We start from the raw sequence: 16474 nt of genomic DNA, 5'->3' as shown, positions 1-16474 counted from the left end.
TAATCCTAGCTACTCAGGAGGCTGAGATCTGAGGACCATGGTTCAAAGCCAGCCCGAGCAGGAAAGTGCGTGAGACTCTTACCTCCAATTAACCACCAGAAAACCTGAAGTGGCGCTGTAGCTCAAGTGGTAGAGTGCTTGCCCTGAGTGCAGGAGCTGAGGGACAGTGCCCAGGCCCAGAGTTCAAGCCTCAAGACCAAAAAAACAAAACAGTTTATTAGGGTAAACTGGGTGCTGGTGGCTTACACCTATATACCTAGCTACTCAGGTGGCAGGGATAAGAATCACAGTTCAAAGCCAGCTGGGACATACAGGCTTGTCAGTATGTAATAAACTAAGTTAATAAAAAAGTCGCTATCAGGGCTGGGAAGGTGGCTCAGTATTAGAGCGCTTGCATGCATGAGGCCCTGGGTTCGATTCCTCAGTACCACATAAGCAAAAAGAAAAAAGCCAGAAGTGGCGCTAGGGCTCAAGTGGTAGAGCGCTAGCCTTGAGCTGAAGAGCTGAGGGACAGCACCCAGGCCCAGAGTTCAGGCCCCACAACCGGACCCAAAAAAAAGAAAAAGTCACTATCTTCTTACCAAAAAGCCAAGCTCCTCCAACAATGTAGACTATACAAATAATATGCTTTCTTTTTGCAATAATCATTTGTATTGCTTTCTTTGTACTTATTAAAAGTTGTACATATTTTATCAATTTTACCAGCTAAGTTCCCAACACACAAAATGACCAATGTAATTAACCTCTTATCAAAGTTCCTGGTTTCATTGCTTCAAAGTAATTCATTTTAGTAAGTCAGTGGAAAGCATAACCCACCCAAGAGAGCCGAAAGTAGACCTTTTCTTAGACAGTCTATATAATTCAAAGAAACTTTTGTCATCAGCTATCAAAATCACTAGAAGGGCTTAAAGCACAATGTTTCAAAACCAACAACTGACATGACATGATGTGACTTAGGGATAAGTCATTAAACCTATGCTTCTCACAGGAAGAAAAAGCTTGAATTTCCAAGATTCTGAAATGGCACAGACTAAAAGCTGAAGTTAAAGAAAAATCATTTTAAACCAACGGAAAACATATTCAAGACTGTTCCCTTTCAGCTTGATTATTCCCTACTTAAGGTACCTATCCATAGAAATCAATCCAAAAAAACCCTACAAATTCTCCTTAAATATGTTTTTAATTTCCAGCGTTCCTGCTGTGGAGGCTTAATTTTTCATCTGATTATTTTAGGAATCTAGCCCCATTCATAAGCTCAAAAGGGAAATACGTTTCTTTCCAGAACCGTAAAAAAAAAAAAAAAAAAAGTGAGCAAAAAGTTGATGAAAGAACACTGCTGCCACGTCTTTCCCCCTCCCCCACTCACGTAGTGGTTATTTCATCCCTTCGGAGTGCATTCCAAGGAAAACTCCAAGAGCCACAGCTCTGAGGAGCAGTGAAGTCGAAATTACCAAATCTCTGGCCTTTTTTGATCCGTTCCTAAAAGTGGATCTAGCTGCTGCTTCATCCCTTTCTTAAAATAGTGCACATTTCCCAGTCTTCTCGATTCTTTGCAGAAATCTTATTACCGTCTACATCACAATGACACTCTGATATTACAAATGCATATTAGCTCAAAAATAAGATATGTTAGCATCTAAAAACTGATTTGTACTCCATAGGTTCGATTTAAGAGAAATGGGTTCGTAATTGAACCATCTTCCTCCCCCCTTGAAACCTAATCTGGGGTCCAGTCATCTAACGCAATTCAAGTCTCACGTAACTATGGAGTGGGCAACCATGCGAAGTCGAAAGAGAAGGTAGAGGAAGCTACGGAGGGGGGCAGAGAAAGGAGAGAGGAGAGACGCTCTCGGACCTTGAGAGGGATTCCTGGGGAGGAAGAGTGAAGCAGCCCGGCTTCCCCCAGCTCCCCGACACGGGTGAGGTGACAGCCGCTCCCGCCCCCAGGCTGCGTCCAGCCGCTCGGGCAGCGCGGGGCGCGCAACAGATGAGCAGCCCGAACTTTCCGGGTAGGTCCGCTTCCCCGACCCGGGGGAGCCCGGGCTCCCGCTCCGAGCTTTAGAACCCTCACCTCACCGCCACCTGGAAACCATCTGCGGCTGCGGCGGCCCCGAGCTCGCCCCCCGCCCGCGCGGTCCCCTCAACTTCGCCGGGAGGACCAGGTACCGACCGAGCTCTTCACCACCCGCGGGGCGAGTCCTTCCCGCGAAGGAACATTCAAGAAGGTTCTGGTCTCGGGGCGGGGACTGAGGCTGCCGCAGCCCCGGCGGCCCGGGGGCGGGACGGGGGCCGAGGAGGGGAGGGGGCGCGACGCGGGGCGGCCCGGCCTCGGGGGCGGCCGGGGGTCGTGGGTCGCAGGCGAGGGGCCTGGTCGGCAGCGAAGGCTCTGCGGCTCCCGGGCGACCCCCGCCCCCGAGCCATCCCACCGGAGCGGGGAGGCCCGGCCGCTGCGGCCTCCCCACCAGGGCGTCCGCGGCCGCCGTGGGGCCTGCGCCTCGGCGCCCAGGTCCGGGGAACGTCTCACCTGGAGAGTGGACAGCGAGGAAGGCACGCTCCGCAGCCACAGAAGACCGCGCTCGCTCCGGCTACCCACCCCGTGCCCTCAGCCCGCTGGCGGCGCGACTGGGCAGCAGAGGGAGCCCGTCAGCCCTTTTATAACCACTAGGCCGCGACGGCCGCGCTTGCTACGTGAGCCCGGTCACAACAGCACCCCGCGAGTGCGCTTGCGCCCCGCGCCGGCCTCTCTCCCGCCTCCACCCGCAGCGGCTTGTGGAGCCCGTGGCTGGGGAGGTGGGGTAGGGCTGGCCCTCGCCGGGGAGGGGCAGGCGCGCCCGAGGGGGAACGCGCCTGCGCAGTGCGCGCGCCACGCTGCCGTTACCGTGGTTACAAGGGGACTTCCCCCCCTCCCCCTCCCCCGCACTACCCCCGCCCTCAAGTTTAGCGCTTTAATTTCAGGGTCACTGTCCGGTCTAACCGCTGAAGCCGCCAGCAAAGACATTCCTTGGAAATGGGAAGAGGCTTATAGACGTGTAGAAAATAAAACAGAAAGGAATATTGGAGAGAGAAGTCATATGATGCGTTTGGTCTTGGTGTCTCTGTGATGGCCCCAAAGCCTTTTTGCTTTCAAACATGGTCCCTCCTCTCCATTCATCTTTCTGGAATTTCGTTGTCTCCCAACCTTTTAAACTTTTATCTCTTGGCAATAGAGCTCCAGGGTTAGATGGTCCTCGAGACTCACCCCAGTACTCCACTGGGTATTATCTGCGAAAAGGAATTACAGTGTTATCTGTCTCCTAGGATTGTTATGGGAATTAAATGATAATTCATGTAAAGCACTTACCTCGTGGCCTAGCATCCCTAAATAGGGGTAAATATTAGAATCTGTTGTTAAGGGTTTCTCAATGGTAGGCCTTTCGTCTACCGTACTTGAGGCCCAGGGTTCGTTCGGTCTCAGCACCAACCCAGCACCTCGAGCTGGTGTGTGCTAGGGAGGCCAGGACTGGAAGGAAAAGGAAACTATGAAGTCCTTCGTGTAAGACAGCAGATGTTGTGTTTGGTTTTACTCATTTTCTTAAAAGAGAGCCATACTAATGGAAGCAGACAGTGAAAAAGGTAATTTCCCCCTTGTCAATAAACGCATAACTTCTCTAAGAGTTAATCATTTAAAAAATGCTTCTAAAATTTTCCATAGGGCTAAAAAGCAAAGCAATAATTAACAACTGACAGTAACCTGGGAGGTAGGGTTCATTACGTAGTAACAAAAACAGATAAAAGGATGCTTGAGAGCTCCAGGCAACTTCAAAGTACAGATATTTAAATAAATGATTTTCAAAATGTGGTCAGGGGTCAACAAGGTCAAAGATAAGACTCTGCCCCTTTCACTAAAGACAGACAATACAATGGAGTTTTTCCTGACACTGCCCAGCCTGTGCTATTGCAATGGACTGCATGCAGGACTGGTATGAGAATCTTAAGCTGGACATTAAACAGATTTGCAGCAATGTAAAATACCCCTACTTTTCTGTAAATTCTTCTTGCTTTGGAAAGTTACTTTCATTCAAAAATATTGTTTGGAGGGCTGGGAAGGTGGCTCAGTGGTAGAGCGCTTGCCTTGCATGCATGAGGCCCTGAGTTCGATTCCTTAGCACCACATAAGCAAAAAGAAAAATGCCAGAAGTGGCGCTGTGGCTAAAGTGGTAGAGCGCTAGCCTTGAGCTGAAGAGCTGAGGGACAGCACCCAGGCCCAGAGTTCAGGCCCCATGACCTGACCAAAAAATAAATAAATAAATAAAAATAAAAAATATTGTTTATGAAGCCAGCCAGTGAGTTGGCTTACCTAAATGTGTATATGCAGAGATTTAGGAAAAGCTGGCAATAATAATGTCGAGATACTCAAGTCTTAAGGTCAATTAAAGTTAAGATCCCTGAAAATGGTTTTAACAAATTTAAATGTTGGGAAGCAATTTCATAGATGTCAGTAGTTAGTATAAATAGTGCTAAGAATTTAAATGAAACTTCAAAATGTTAATAAAGAAGCATGTGATCTTTTCTGAAGAAAAAATGTTTACATTAATGTGTGACATTTATAATTGTTTTTAAATGAGTATTTTATATATTTCAACTCCTAATACAGGTAAATGTTGACAGATATCACATCAAATTGGCTTCTTGTAGTTCTCAAATACTTTTTAGAAGAGTAAAGAAATCAGAGACTAAAGAATGGCTCCAGACTGGCAGATTTACTGTGAAGCCAGTGAAACTGAAGCTTCAGAATTCATTAACACTGTCCCTTTCCAAGTCCCTGGAAGGAGTCCTAGTGATACATTCACATGATCATATGCTTTTGTAAGATCTGTAAAAGTCCGATATTTTAACAGCAATCTTTGTTCTCAGTGACTTCCTCTCTGCCAAGCTTCCTCTTATCTAGTGGTGTTGGAGTAGCTAGCAAGCATTTTGTAAAATATAAAGTTGAATTAGGGTTACATTTGGTTTGAGTTTAGTGAGATGTATTTTTGTAACCCGTAGTCTCTCCCGTGTGTAGTTTATGCCAGCTGTCCCAGGCTTCCAAGAATACTCATACCACCCATTGTGCTGACCCACCCACGACTGTAAACAGGAAAGGTGCAGGGCCAGACCTCTGGTTATCTGAATGTGTCCTCTGTGCAAGCATAAAAAAAAAGTGTGCTCTGACCATTTGGGAGCACTGGATTCAGTCCTCAACAAATAATGAAACCAGGTGCCAGTGGCTCACTCCTGTAATCCTAGCTACCCAGGAGGCTGAGATCTGAGGATCAAGGTTCAAAGCCAGCCCAGGCAGGACAGACCGTGAGACTCCTATCTCCAATAAACCACTAGAAAACTGGAAGTGGCGCTGTAGCTCAAGTGGTAGAGTGCTCGCCTTGAGCTGAAGAGCTGAGGAACAGCACCCAGGCCCACAGTTCAAGCCCCATGACCGACAAAAAAAAAAAAAAAAATAGGAAAGGAAGAGCTTATCTGGAGGAATAAAAAATAAATTACATAGCTGCCCTCTGAATGATAAGGCAAAAAAGCAGAGCCACTCTAGACTTACTGCAATCTCTTCTGCATCTAAAAACAAGTTGAATGTAAGTCTGACACCAGTGGCTTAAAGTTGGAACCTGATGCTTTCACTCACTGGTGCTCTACCAACTAAGCCTTGCCTCCAATCCCACTATGGAAAAAAAAGAATGTGTATATATAATTAGAAAAATGTGTGTGTGTGTGTGTGTGTGTGTGTATTCTTAAGGAAAAAAACACTTAAAGGTGCCAGTGGCTCACGCCTGTAATCCTAGCTACTCAGGAGGCTGAGATCTGAGGATCACAGTTCAAAGCCAGCTCAGGCAGGAAAGTCCGTGAGACTCTTATCTCCAATAAACCACTCAGAAAACTGGAAGTGGCACTGTGGCTCAAGTGGTAGAGCCCTACCTTGAGCTGAAGAGTGCAGGGACAGTGCCCAAGCCGAGTTCAAGCCCCACGACCAACAAAAAAAAAAGACTTCTACAGCTATGGTAACAACTAGTAAACAGAAGATTTTCTTTGTTTTCATGCAGTACCAGGGCTTGAACTCAGCTTTCTTAGTTATGTCTGGCACTAAACCACTTGAACCATGCCTCCAATATGGCTTTTTATAGGTTAATTGAAAATGAACTCTCGCCGGGCGCCAGTGGCTCACGCCTGTAATCCTAGCTACTCAGGAGGCTGAGATCTGAGGATCAAGGTTCAAAGCCAGCCCAGGCAGGAAAGTCCGTGAAACTCTTATCTCCAATAAACCACCAGAAAACTGGAAGTGGCGTTGTAGCTCAAGTGGTAGAGCGCTAGCCTTGAGCTGAAGAGCACAGCGACAGCGGTCAGGCCAGAGTTCAAGTCCCACCACCACCAAAAAAAAAAAAAAAGAAAATGAACTCTCAGAGACTGTTCTGCCTGGGTTGGCTTCAAATTTCCACCTTCCAGGTCGCAGCCTCTTTTTTTTTGGCCAGTCCTGGGGCTTCAACTCAGGGCTTGGGCACTATACCTGAGCTGCTTTTGCTCACGGCTAGCACTCTACCACTTGAGCCACAGTACCACTTCTGGCCTTTTCTGTTTTTGTGGTACTGAGAGATCGAACTCAGGGCCTCATGCATGCTAGGCAAGCACTCTACCACTAAGCCACATTTCCAGCTCATGGTTTCAGCCTCTTAAAGCTAGGATTACAGATGTGAGCCAACTGTGTCTAGCCTAGCAGTGATTTAAACTGAATTAATAGATCAATAACAACTCTAGTAAATAAACCTCTTTTTTAAAAAAGAAAATTATTTTTGTCTGCTGCAGGGCCTGAACTCAGGGCCTGGGTGCTGTCCCTGAGCCTCTTTGTGCTCAAGTTAGACACTACCACATGAGCCATAGCACCATTTCTGGGTTTTAAGTGGTTAACTGGAGATGAGTCTCGCAGGAACTTTTCTGTCAGGCTGGCTTCAAATCACAATCCTCAGATCTCAGCCTCCTGAGTAGCTAGGATTATAGGCATGAGCCACTGGTACCTGGCTAAATTTTTTTTTTTTTTTTTTTTGGTTGTGGGGCTTGAACTCTAGGCCTAGTCCTCAGCTTTGCAACTCTAGCACTCTACCACTTGAGCCACAGCATCACTTCCAGTTTTCTGGTGGTTTATTGGAGATAAGAATCTCATGGACTTTCCTGCTTGGGCTGACTTTGAACCATGATCTTCAGGTCTCAGCCACCTGAGTAGGATTACAGGTGTGAGCCACCAGCACCTGGCTTAAAAAAATTTTTTTAAAGCAAACAATCAGTGATGATCTTCATACTTCTTGAAGTCAGCCAAATAGAAACAGTCTTGCTCTAGTATCTTTTTTTTTTTTCTTTTTCGCCAGTTGTGGAGCTTGAACTCTGGGCCTGAGCGCTGTCTCTTAGCTCTTCAGTTCAAGGCTAGGGCTCTACCACTTGAGCCACAGCACCACTTCCGGTTTTCTAGTAGTTTATTGGAGATAAGGAGTCTCATATGGTTTCCTACTTGGGCTGGCTTTGAACTATGATTTTCAGATCTCAGCCTCCTGAGTAGCTAGGATTACAGGCATGCCACTGGCACCCGGCTGGTATTATACTTTTAAGCCTCACATGTACCCTCTCTCATTTACAAAGTTAGTCAATCCCTAAACTCCACCTTTCTTTAGGGGTGTTGCTTATCTAGCATGCAGGAAGGCCTAGGTTTCATGCCCAGGAACACACATACACACACACACACACACACACACACACACATAAAAGAGAGCTTACATTAAAGAGGCTGAGTACTTTTATACATAGCAACCAAGTGAGCTTCATTTTATCTCACATTTTTGAATAACGGTCTCTTTCTTTGACTATCGGTGGCCAAGAAAAGAGGGGATGCCAAAACAGAAGAAAGATGTACACCTTTGGTGAAGGTGTTTTAAACAACTGACATTCACATACGTGAAAACATTAGAAATAATTTGAGATAGTAAGATAATTGTAGGATTATGAGATACACTAGCTACTTCAGAGTTAGAAGAATGAAAAAAACTAAGTTTGATAAAAATAGGCAATAGTTGGGTAGTGGGGTTGGAGGTATGTCTTAGTTGGTAGAACACCAGCCAACGAGTGAAAACATCAAGTACAAAGTTTGAGTCCCAGTCTTGGACCTAGAAAAGAATAGAAAAGAAGAATAAGTAATAGTAGTTCTTTGGGTAATTAATGATGATGGTGGAAGAAATATTTTAGAAAAATGCTATGTGAGTTGGAAGAAGAAAATGTGGAATCTAGTTAATAATCTAAGATGCATTGAATAAATACTTAGGGAACATACTGTGTATCTAAAATACTTCTACTGGGCTATAGATGAAGCTTTCATTAAGTATTCTCTGCTTAATTTTATTAGAATTAAAACTTGCACTTGGGAATTCATTCATCAACTAACAACTAAATGTTTTCCTGACTCTTTAAGCTGGACTATGCTAAGAGCTAGGAATGTGATTGCTGCTGTCATAGAATCTGGGTTCCTTCTAAGAAAATCAATGACCCACAAAATTACGAAATACATATATGTTTTATTTTTTATTTTTATTTTTTGGGTCCAGTCGTGGGGCCTGAACTCTGGGCCTGAGCGCTGTCCCTCAGCTCTTCAGCTCAAGGCTAGCACTCTACCACTTGAGCCACACCGCCACTTCTGGCTTTTTTCTTTTTGCTTATGTGGTGCTGAGGAATCGAACCCAGGGCCTCAGGCATGCAAGGCAAGCGCTCTACCACTGAGCCAACTTCCCAGCCTACACAAATGTTTTATAAATGAAAATACTAAGGAAATGTTAGGGAAAAATGGAAGATATGAGAGACACAATTATAGATAGTAACTCAAGGAGTATGGCTGAAGAACTGACATTTAAACAGAATCCTCAGTTAACTGATTAGGAGTATGTGAATGACATATTTTAAAGAGAGGAAATGCTGGGTACTGTTGGCTCACACCTGTAATCCTAGCTACTCAGGATGCTGAGATCTGAGGTTCACAGTTCAAAGCCATCTCAGCAAAAAAGTCTGTGAGACTCTTATTTCCAATTAACCACCAGAAAAGCAGAAGTGGCACTGTGGCTCATGGTAGAGCACTAACTAACCTTGAGGGAAAAAGCTCAGAGACAGCTCCTAGGCCCCAAGTTCAAGCCCCATTAATAAAAAAAAAAAATTTAAACAGTAGATAGTGGGCCACATAGCAAGAAATCCTTGGTTCCGTTGAGAAAGTAAGTATGGCTATGTATAGTAAGCAAGAAAGAAACGTCTAAGAGAGGAAATTAGTGAGGTGTGCAAAACACTAGTTCAAAGGGGACTTTTTTGTTCTGTAACAAGTATAATAAGAAAGCACTGGGGCTGGGAAGGTGGCTCATTGGTAGAGTGCTTTCCTTGCATGCATGAGGCCCTGGGTTCGATTCCTCAGCACCACATAAGCAGAAAGAAAAAAAGCCGGAAGTGGTGCTGAGGCTCAAGCGATAGAGTGCTCCCCTTGAGCTGAAGAGCTGAGGGACAGCGCCCAAGCCCAGAGTTCAAGCCCCACGACTGACCAAAAAGAAAAAACAAATGCAATGTAAGAGGATAGATCTTATGACCAAGAGTGATAGAACCTTCTTCCTTGCCCATGAAAGTGAAGAGATGGGGAATTCTAGAATACAGCTGAAATTGGTAATAAGACATTGTGGGAAATAGTTGGCATTGGGACAGCAGACCATGTGGCCTCAGTGAGGATGGGATGTTCACTGTGGTGAGTAGGGTAAGACTTCTCAAAGATGTTCTACATCCTGAGTCTGGAACTATATGGCCAAAGAATCTTGCCAATATCATCAAAGTAAGGACCTTCACATGGAAAGAACAGCCTGGATCATCCAGATGAACCCAATCTGATCTTCCTAGTCAAGGTCACAAAGAGATGAGGATAAATTGGGGTCACATATATACTGCATTTCTGACTCTGAAGATAGCCAAAGTGGTGGCCTCTAGAAGCTAGAAAGGCAAGGAACATAATTCTCTTGTTAGAGACTCTAAAAAGGAATGTATGTTTGCTAACGTCTTTTTGGTGTGGTGAGTCTAGGGCTTGGTTCACTCAGAGCCTGGGTGCTGTCCCTGATCACCTAGAAGAGAAAAAAGAAAACAACTCAGGGATAGAACCCAATCCCTGAATTCAAGCTCCAGTTTCTTCCTCCACTCCTCCAATAAAAAGTAATTGATTGCATTTTGTATTTGAAATAGAAGCTCTATGTTGCCTACCTATTAATGTCCACAGTCAATGGAATGCCTTGTCTTTCAGTTCAAGTGTAATTTCTTCTTCTTAGGATATAGAAAATGTACAGGAATTGCTTTACGATTTAAAAAACCCTACAAAGTAATATTTGGGGATATATGAGATAGTGTTCCATATCACAAAACAACCAAGTAACCTGAGTTGCAAGGAGAAATTACACACTCAATTTACACTTGCAGCAGAGCAAAAAGAAATCGCAAAATTTTAAATGCCAGGGGCTGGGAAGGTGGCTCAGTGGTAGAGCGCTTGCCTTGCATGCTCGAGGCCCTGGGTTCGATTCCTCAGCACCACATAAGCAAAAAGAAAAAAGCCGGAAGTGGTGCTGTGGCTCAAGTGGTAGAGTGCTAGCCTTGAGCTGAAGAGCTGAGGGACAGCGCCCAGGCCCAGAGTTCAGGCCCCACGACCGGACCCCCCCAAAAAAAATTTTTTTTTAAAATGCCAAATGTAGGCTACTATGTCAGTTGGAAGCCTCAGCTTCCTGACTACTAGGACTTTAGGCCCTAGACATACGCCAAGCACTAATATTAAGATAAAGGCCAACTCAGCTCTTAACTGTTATTTTATTTTGAAACAAATTTCTAATTCCTAAAGGAGCTGTACCTGTTGTTATTCAGTCACATCAACTGTTATAAAATTACTTCATTGATTCAAAAAATATTGATCACCTATAGAGCACCTACAGATTTATAGATACCATGAAAATGTACAGATTTTATTTGTTCCTCTTCTATTTATTTACCAGTCCTGGAGCTTGAACTCAGGGCCTGGGCACTGTCCTTGAGCCTCTCTATGCTCAAGGCTAGTACTCTACCACTTGAGCCACAGTGCCACTTCTGGCTTTTTCTGTTTATGCAAAGGAATTGAACCCAGGGCTTCATGCATGCTAGACAAGCACTCTACCACTAAGTCACATTACCAGCCCCTTCTATTTTTATTTTTTTTTTTTTTTGGGTCCGGTCGTGGGGCCTGAACTCTGGGATTGGGCGCTGTCCCTCAGCTCTTCAGCTCAAGGCTAGTGCTCTACCACTTGAGCTACAGCGCCACTTCCGGCTTTTTTCTTTTTGCTTATGTGGTGCTGAGGAATCGAACCCAGGGCCTCATGCATGCAAGGCAAGCACTCTACCACTGAGCCATCTTCCCAGCCCCCCTTCTATTTTTTTACTCTTTCCTTAGTAATTTATCACCCTTTAATACAAATAGTTTGCGTCATAAATATTAAATATTTTCAGATTGTACAGTTTGCAGGGAAATAGCCAACAGCTATTCCATCAAGCACAGAAAATGTCTGCAAATTAAACAACTTTTTACTGAAAAGGAGACATTACACTGGAGAAGAATGCTTCTGTTTATCAAAACAGATCTGACTTGGCTGAAAGATTTGTAGAACTTGGCTGATCCACACATTCTTCTACCCAAATGAACTTGTCAAGAGTTCAAACATAGCCAGCAAGAATGCCAGAAATCTCAGCTTTATTTGGTAGAGCAAGGCTCTCAGTTTAGGACCCAGAATTTTATTCAGTACTTAGCAAGAAGAATAACTCTTGCTTATTAAGAACATAGTAGCGGGCTGGGAAGGTGGCTCAGTGGTAGAGCGCTTGCCTTGCATGCCTGAGGCCCTGGGTTTGATTCCTCAGCACCACATAAGCAAAAAGAAAAAAAGCCGGAAGTGGCGCTGTGGCTCAAGCGGTAGAGCACTAGCCCTGGGCTGAAGAGCTGAGGGACAGCGCCCAGGCCCAGAGTTCAGGCCCCACGACCAGACCCAAAAAAAAAAAAAAAAAAGAACATAGTAGTACCGGTGGCTCACACCTGCAATCCTAGCTACTCAGGATGAGATCTGAGGATCACGGTTCAAAACAAACTGAGGCAGGAAAGTCCATGAGACTCTTATCTCCAAAAAACCTACCAGAAAACCATTAGAAGTGGTGCTATGGTTCAAGTGGTAGAGTGCTAGCCTTGAACTGAAGAGCTGAGGGACAGCGCCCAGGCCCAGATTTCAAGCCCCACGACTGACAAAAATTAAAAAAATAAAAAAGAACATAGTAGAATATCAGATCACTGGGCATGGTTGGCAAATATCTGTAATCCCAGCTTTCAGGAGGTCAAGATCAGTTATAGGAACACTACCATCGTTCCAAAATTGTCTTCAATCTATGAACATGGGATTCTACTTTCCAATATTTTTCAATGTTTATGTGCCATTTCCCTGCTCCTCACCATCAGAGATACAACCCAGATCTATATTACATTATGGTGATCAAAAGCACACTTCTTTCTAAAGTTAGGAAGCCTTGCCAGGGTTAGAAATCCAAGCCCATGGGAAGGGGAAACAAAGGAGGAGGCTACAATGCTTGATAAGAAATGTACTCATTATCTTGCCCATGTAATTGTAACCCCTCTGTACAGTATTTTCACAATTAAAAAAAAAGAAATCCAAGCCCTTCTTCTGACTATGTATATCAATATGGACAAATTACTTATTAAGCCTCTTTTTTCATCTGTAAAATACAAATAATAATAATATATCTCATAGGATATAATGATAAGTTTAATGATAAATATGTAAAACACTGGGTATTATGCCTGGAACTAAGAAACAGTCTGAGCTATATTGCTATATTTATTGTTCATAGAGTTTAACACGATTGCTATGTATTTTTTAAATTATTAGAATCATTTTTCCCCCTGAGAATACTTCCTTAATTCTTTGGAATTTGCTGACTCTGTAGCTTGTTTTCCTCAGATTTTTTTTTTTTTGGCTAGTGCCTAGGCACTGTCCTGAGCTTTTTTTTTGGTCAGTCGTTGGGCTTGAACTTTGGGCTTGGGCGCTATCCCTCAGCTCTTCAGCTCTCTACCACTTGAACCACAGTGCCGGGCGCGGGTGGCTCACGCCTATAATCCTAGCTACTAAGGAAGCTGAGATCTTAGGATCACGGTTCAAATCCAGCCCGGGCAGGAAAGTCCCCATGAGACTCTTCTCTCCAATAAACGACTAGAAAACTGGAAGTGGTGCTCTAGCTCAAGTGGTAGAGCTCGAGAGCGCTTGCCTTGAGCTGAAGAGCTGAGGGACAACGCTCAGGCCCAGAGTTCAGGCCCCAAGACCGGACAAAAAACAAAACCCCCCACAAAATCCAGGGTTTCATGCATGCAAGGCAAACACTCCACTACTAAGCCACATCCCCAGCCTTTCCTCAGATTTTCTATGCCTCCCTTAAGGATGATTCCAGTGGTTAAAAAAAAAAAAAAAGCTTCAATTCATGTCTAATGGAAGAAATCCAAGAGAAAGATTGGACAACTAACCAGGTATGGTTTACGTATGATCAATGGCACTCAGAATTTAAAGATTCTTGTCCCCTACAGTCTAATTTCCATACAAAGTATGGAAATTAAAATAAAAATCAAATCACCTTACTCTTCTACTCAAACCCTTTGGTGACATCTCATCTCTATTGGAGTAGGACACAAAAGCATTACAACCAATTTATAAAAATTTAAGATTTGTGGCCAGTGCAGTGGCTCACACTTGTAATTCCAGTGATGTAGATGGTGAAGGTAGGAAAATCATGGACAGGTTCATGCAAAAAGGATCGAGCACTATCTGAAAAATAACTAAAGCAAAAGGAGCTAGAAAAGCAATTCAAGTGAGAAAGGTTCAAGGCCCTGAATTTGAACTCCAATACTACCAAAAAAAATTTTTTTTTGAAGACCTGTAAGTCCCTAAGTGATATAATGCATGGCTACTTTTTGACCTCATCTCTGATACTACGTATACTCTGTCCTAGCCATTCCTCAAACCTGGAAGGATATTATTACTCTGGGGCTTTTACTTAAGCTCATTTTGTTCTGTCTACAAATCCTTTCCCATGTAGCATCATGGCTTCCCCTGTTATATCCTCAACATATTTGCTTCAATATCATCTTAACAATAAGGTTGACCATCCAATATGAAAAAGAAAAATCTTCTGGTTTCATTTTTTTTCTCCTAGCACTTATAACCACCAGAATATCGCATAAGCAAGCAGCTCCAGTAGAAAACTGAGCAACACCAAGTAATTTTGCTGAGGGATAGCTTTCTGTCTGATGTTATGCTCTTTGCCTGGCTGATCAAGGGATGGATTCTACTACCAAAAGCTGAAACATACCTAGTCGCAGGTTTTTTCCTTTCATAGTGGCAGAATTTCATGGAATGTTAGAGCTACTTCTAAAGTGGGTAGAGCGTGAATGAGAGCTACAGAGAGATTAGACTAATCTGATAGAGTAAATGTGGTAATACAGACCTGAAATCCTAGCACTTAGGAAGTTGCAGCGGGAGGATTTAGGCTTCAGTGACAGCGTCTGGCTACATACTGAGATCCTGTCTCAAACAAACAAAAAAAAAAAACAGACCTCATCTGAGTTTCCTTTTTTCCTTTAGTTCGCATTCATTATATAACCTATGATATTTAATAACAAATTTGACATTTTGTTATTACTGAAAATGAATCTGACCTACTCTTTTTTTTTCCCAAGATAGGGTAGTAAGATTGGTATTTGACAACATACATAATGAACTACATGTTGAACTACAATTACCAGAATGCATATCTACAAGGATTCTGGGAAGTGTGGCAGAACTATTTTTTTTTTTTTCCCCCAAGCACAGTTAATTTAAGCCGGCATAGAGTAAATTACATTTCCCAGAGTGCATCTTTGTGAGGATTCTGGGAGGTGTGGCAGAAGCAGCAATGGTCCCTTGGGGAAGAGAAACATTTTGAACTTGAAAGTTTGGAGTTTCCTGGTTTCTGCTGCTTCTTGAATCTAAGGAAGGCTTCCCTAAAAGATTTCAGTGTGAGCAGAGTAAAACAGAAACCTGTTTTCATTCTGAGTTAGGGAGGGCGTTAAAGGGAGGTATAATCAGAACTAGGTAACAGCATTTTACAATTTTAGCTTCATCTCTCTTCTCTCTTCCAGAAATCAGTTTTCAACTTGTGGAGCTATCTCATTAACTAAAGGTAATCATTTTCTGATATGTTTTTTTGAGAGTTGCTTAGAAAAATGTATTTTATTAACTTTTGCCTTAATTTTTTTAATTAAGGGAGGAAAATAAGAATCTTTTGGAAAAAGCAAACGTTTTTCATATAAGGAAAGTCACTGAAACCTTACGGTCTATTTCCTAGCAGTTGCTCAGCTTTGCATAGTTCCATGTCCCTTTAAGGTCACAGTCATGGAGAGATAGACTCTCTCAAAAGGGCACTCCCTACACATAAGAGCCAGGCCTCTTTGCAGGGAAAGTTCTCACAAAGACTGGAGCATTACTGTCATGAGCATTACTGTCATGCTTTTGTGCTTTATAAATGAATCCTTCTGGAAAGATGAACAGGATAAGAAATGAGTGTGAAACATTTATTACAGAGGGTTCAGAGAAAATCTTAATCTTAAGCAGGTTGCCTCATCATTCTTAGTTTTTGGTAAAAAATATTACCTTTCATTTCTATCAGGCTTTTTACTTGAGGAAAAAAAACCATAAATATCCCTCTGTCCACCAACTCCTGAGTCAGCAGGTGACTATAACCTACAATTTAGTAGCAACAGCAACTGGGCAAGACTTCAGGCAGCCAAATACAGTGAGCCACACAGATTAGTTAGTACTTACAACTAAATCAAATAAGTTCCCCAGATCTGAGAAACTTACAAAGGAATTCCCTTTGGCTCACAGAGAATATATATATATATATATATATATATATATATATATATATATATATATATATATATATATATATATATATATATATATATATAGTGAGGTGTTTCTGGGAGCAATAGCTTAGAAATATTCTTATTAATATTCTTATTAGTCCTAGGAACTAGTTATTTTAGGAATAGGATCATGTATTCTCCCTGGACCAGCCTGGACCATGATCTTCCAATTTATGCCTCCCACATAGCTGAGATGATAGGATGTCACCACACCCAGGTGCTGGTTGAAGCAGTGTTTCCATAACTTTTGCTTTACCTAGCTTCAAACCATGATGCTCCCAATCTCTGCCTCTCAAAGCTGGGATTACAAGAACGAGCCACTACAGCTAGCTTTTTTTCTTCTTTTCTTTTTCTTGCTATGTAACCTGGGCTGGTCTCAAACTCAAGATCCTTCTACCTAAGCTGGGATGGTATGTACTACAATAC

At 43.1% G+C, this 16474-nt stretch overlaps 2 protein-coding genes and 1 non-coding gene across 7 annotated transcripts in view; 2 read left to right on the top strand and 1 right to left on the bottom strand.

Annotated features, from left to right (window-relative positions):
- P4ha1 (prolyl 4-hydroxylase subunit alpha 1) overlaps positions 1–2679 on the bottom strand; it is a 65874-nt gene extending 63195 nt beyond the window's left edge. For both annotated transcript variants that reach the window (XM_042690136.1, XM_042690135.1), the window contains exon 1: positions 2525–2679. The gene's annotated coding sequence lies outside the window, so the exon portion shown is untranslated. The remainder of the gene's footprint in view (positions 1–2524) is intronic.
- Positions 1933–16474, top strand: part of Nudt13 (nudix hydrolase 13) — a 41404-nt gene continuing 26862 nt past the window's right edge. For 2 of the 4 annotated variants that reach the window (XM_042690137.1, XM_042690141.1), the window contains exons 1-2: positions 15016–15136; positions 15260–15300. The gene's annotated coding sequence lies outside the window, so the exon portion shown is untranslated. Of the gene's footprint in view, positions 2163–15015; positions 15137–15259; positions 15301–16435; positions 16459–16474 lie in introns of those variants that run through there. The other 2 variants (XM_042690140.1, XM_042690139.1) reach the window with 2 other exon arrangements.
- On the top strand, positions 4313–4442 carry LOC122116617. Its single transcript, XR_006149001.1, has one exon. It is a non-coding gene; the product is annotated as a small nucleolar RNA SNORA33 (small nucleolar RNA).

This window comes from Dipodomys spectabilis, unplaced genomic scaffold, assembly GCF_019054845.1.
Source record: "Dipodomys spectabilis isolate Male_0828 unplaced genomic scaffold, ASM1905484v1 ptg000136l, whole genome shotgun sequence".
Taxonomy (NCBI): Eukaryota; Metazoa; Chordata; class Mammalia; order Rodentia; family Heteromyidae; genus Dipodomys; species Dipodomys spectabilis.
This window is presented reverse-complemented; position numbering and strand designations above follow the sequence as displayed.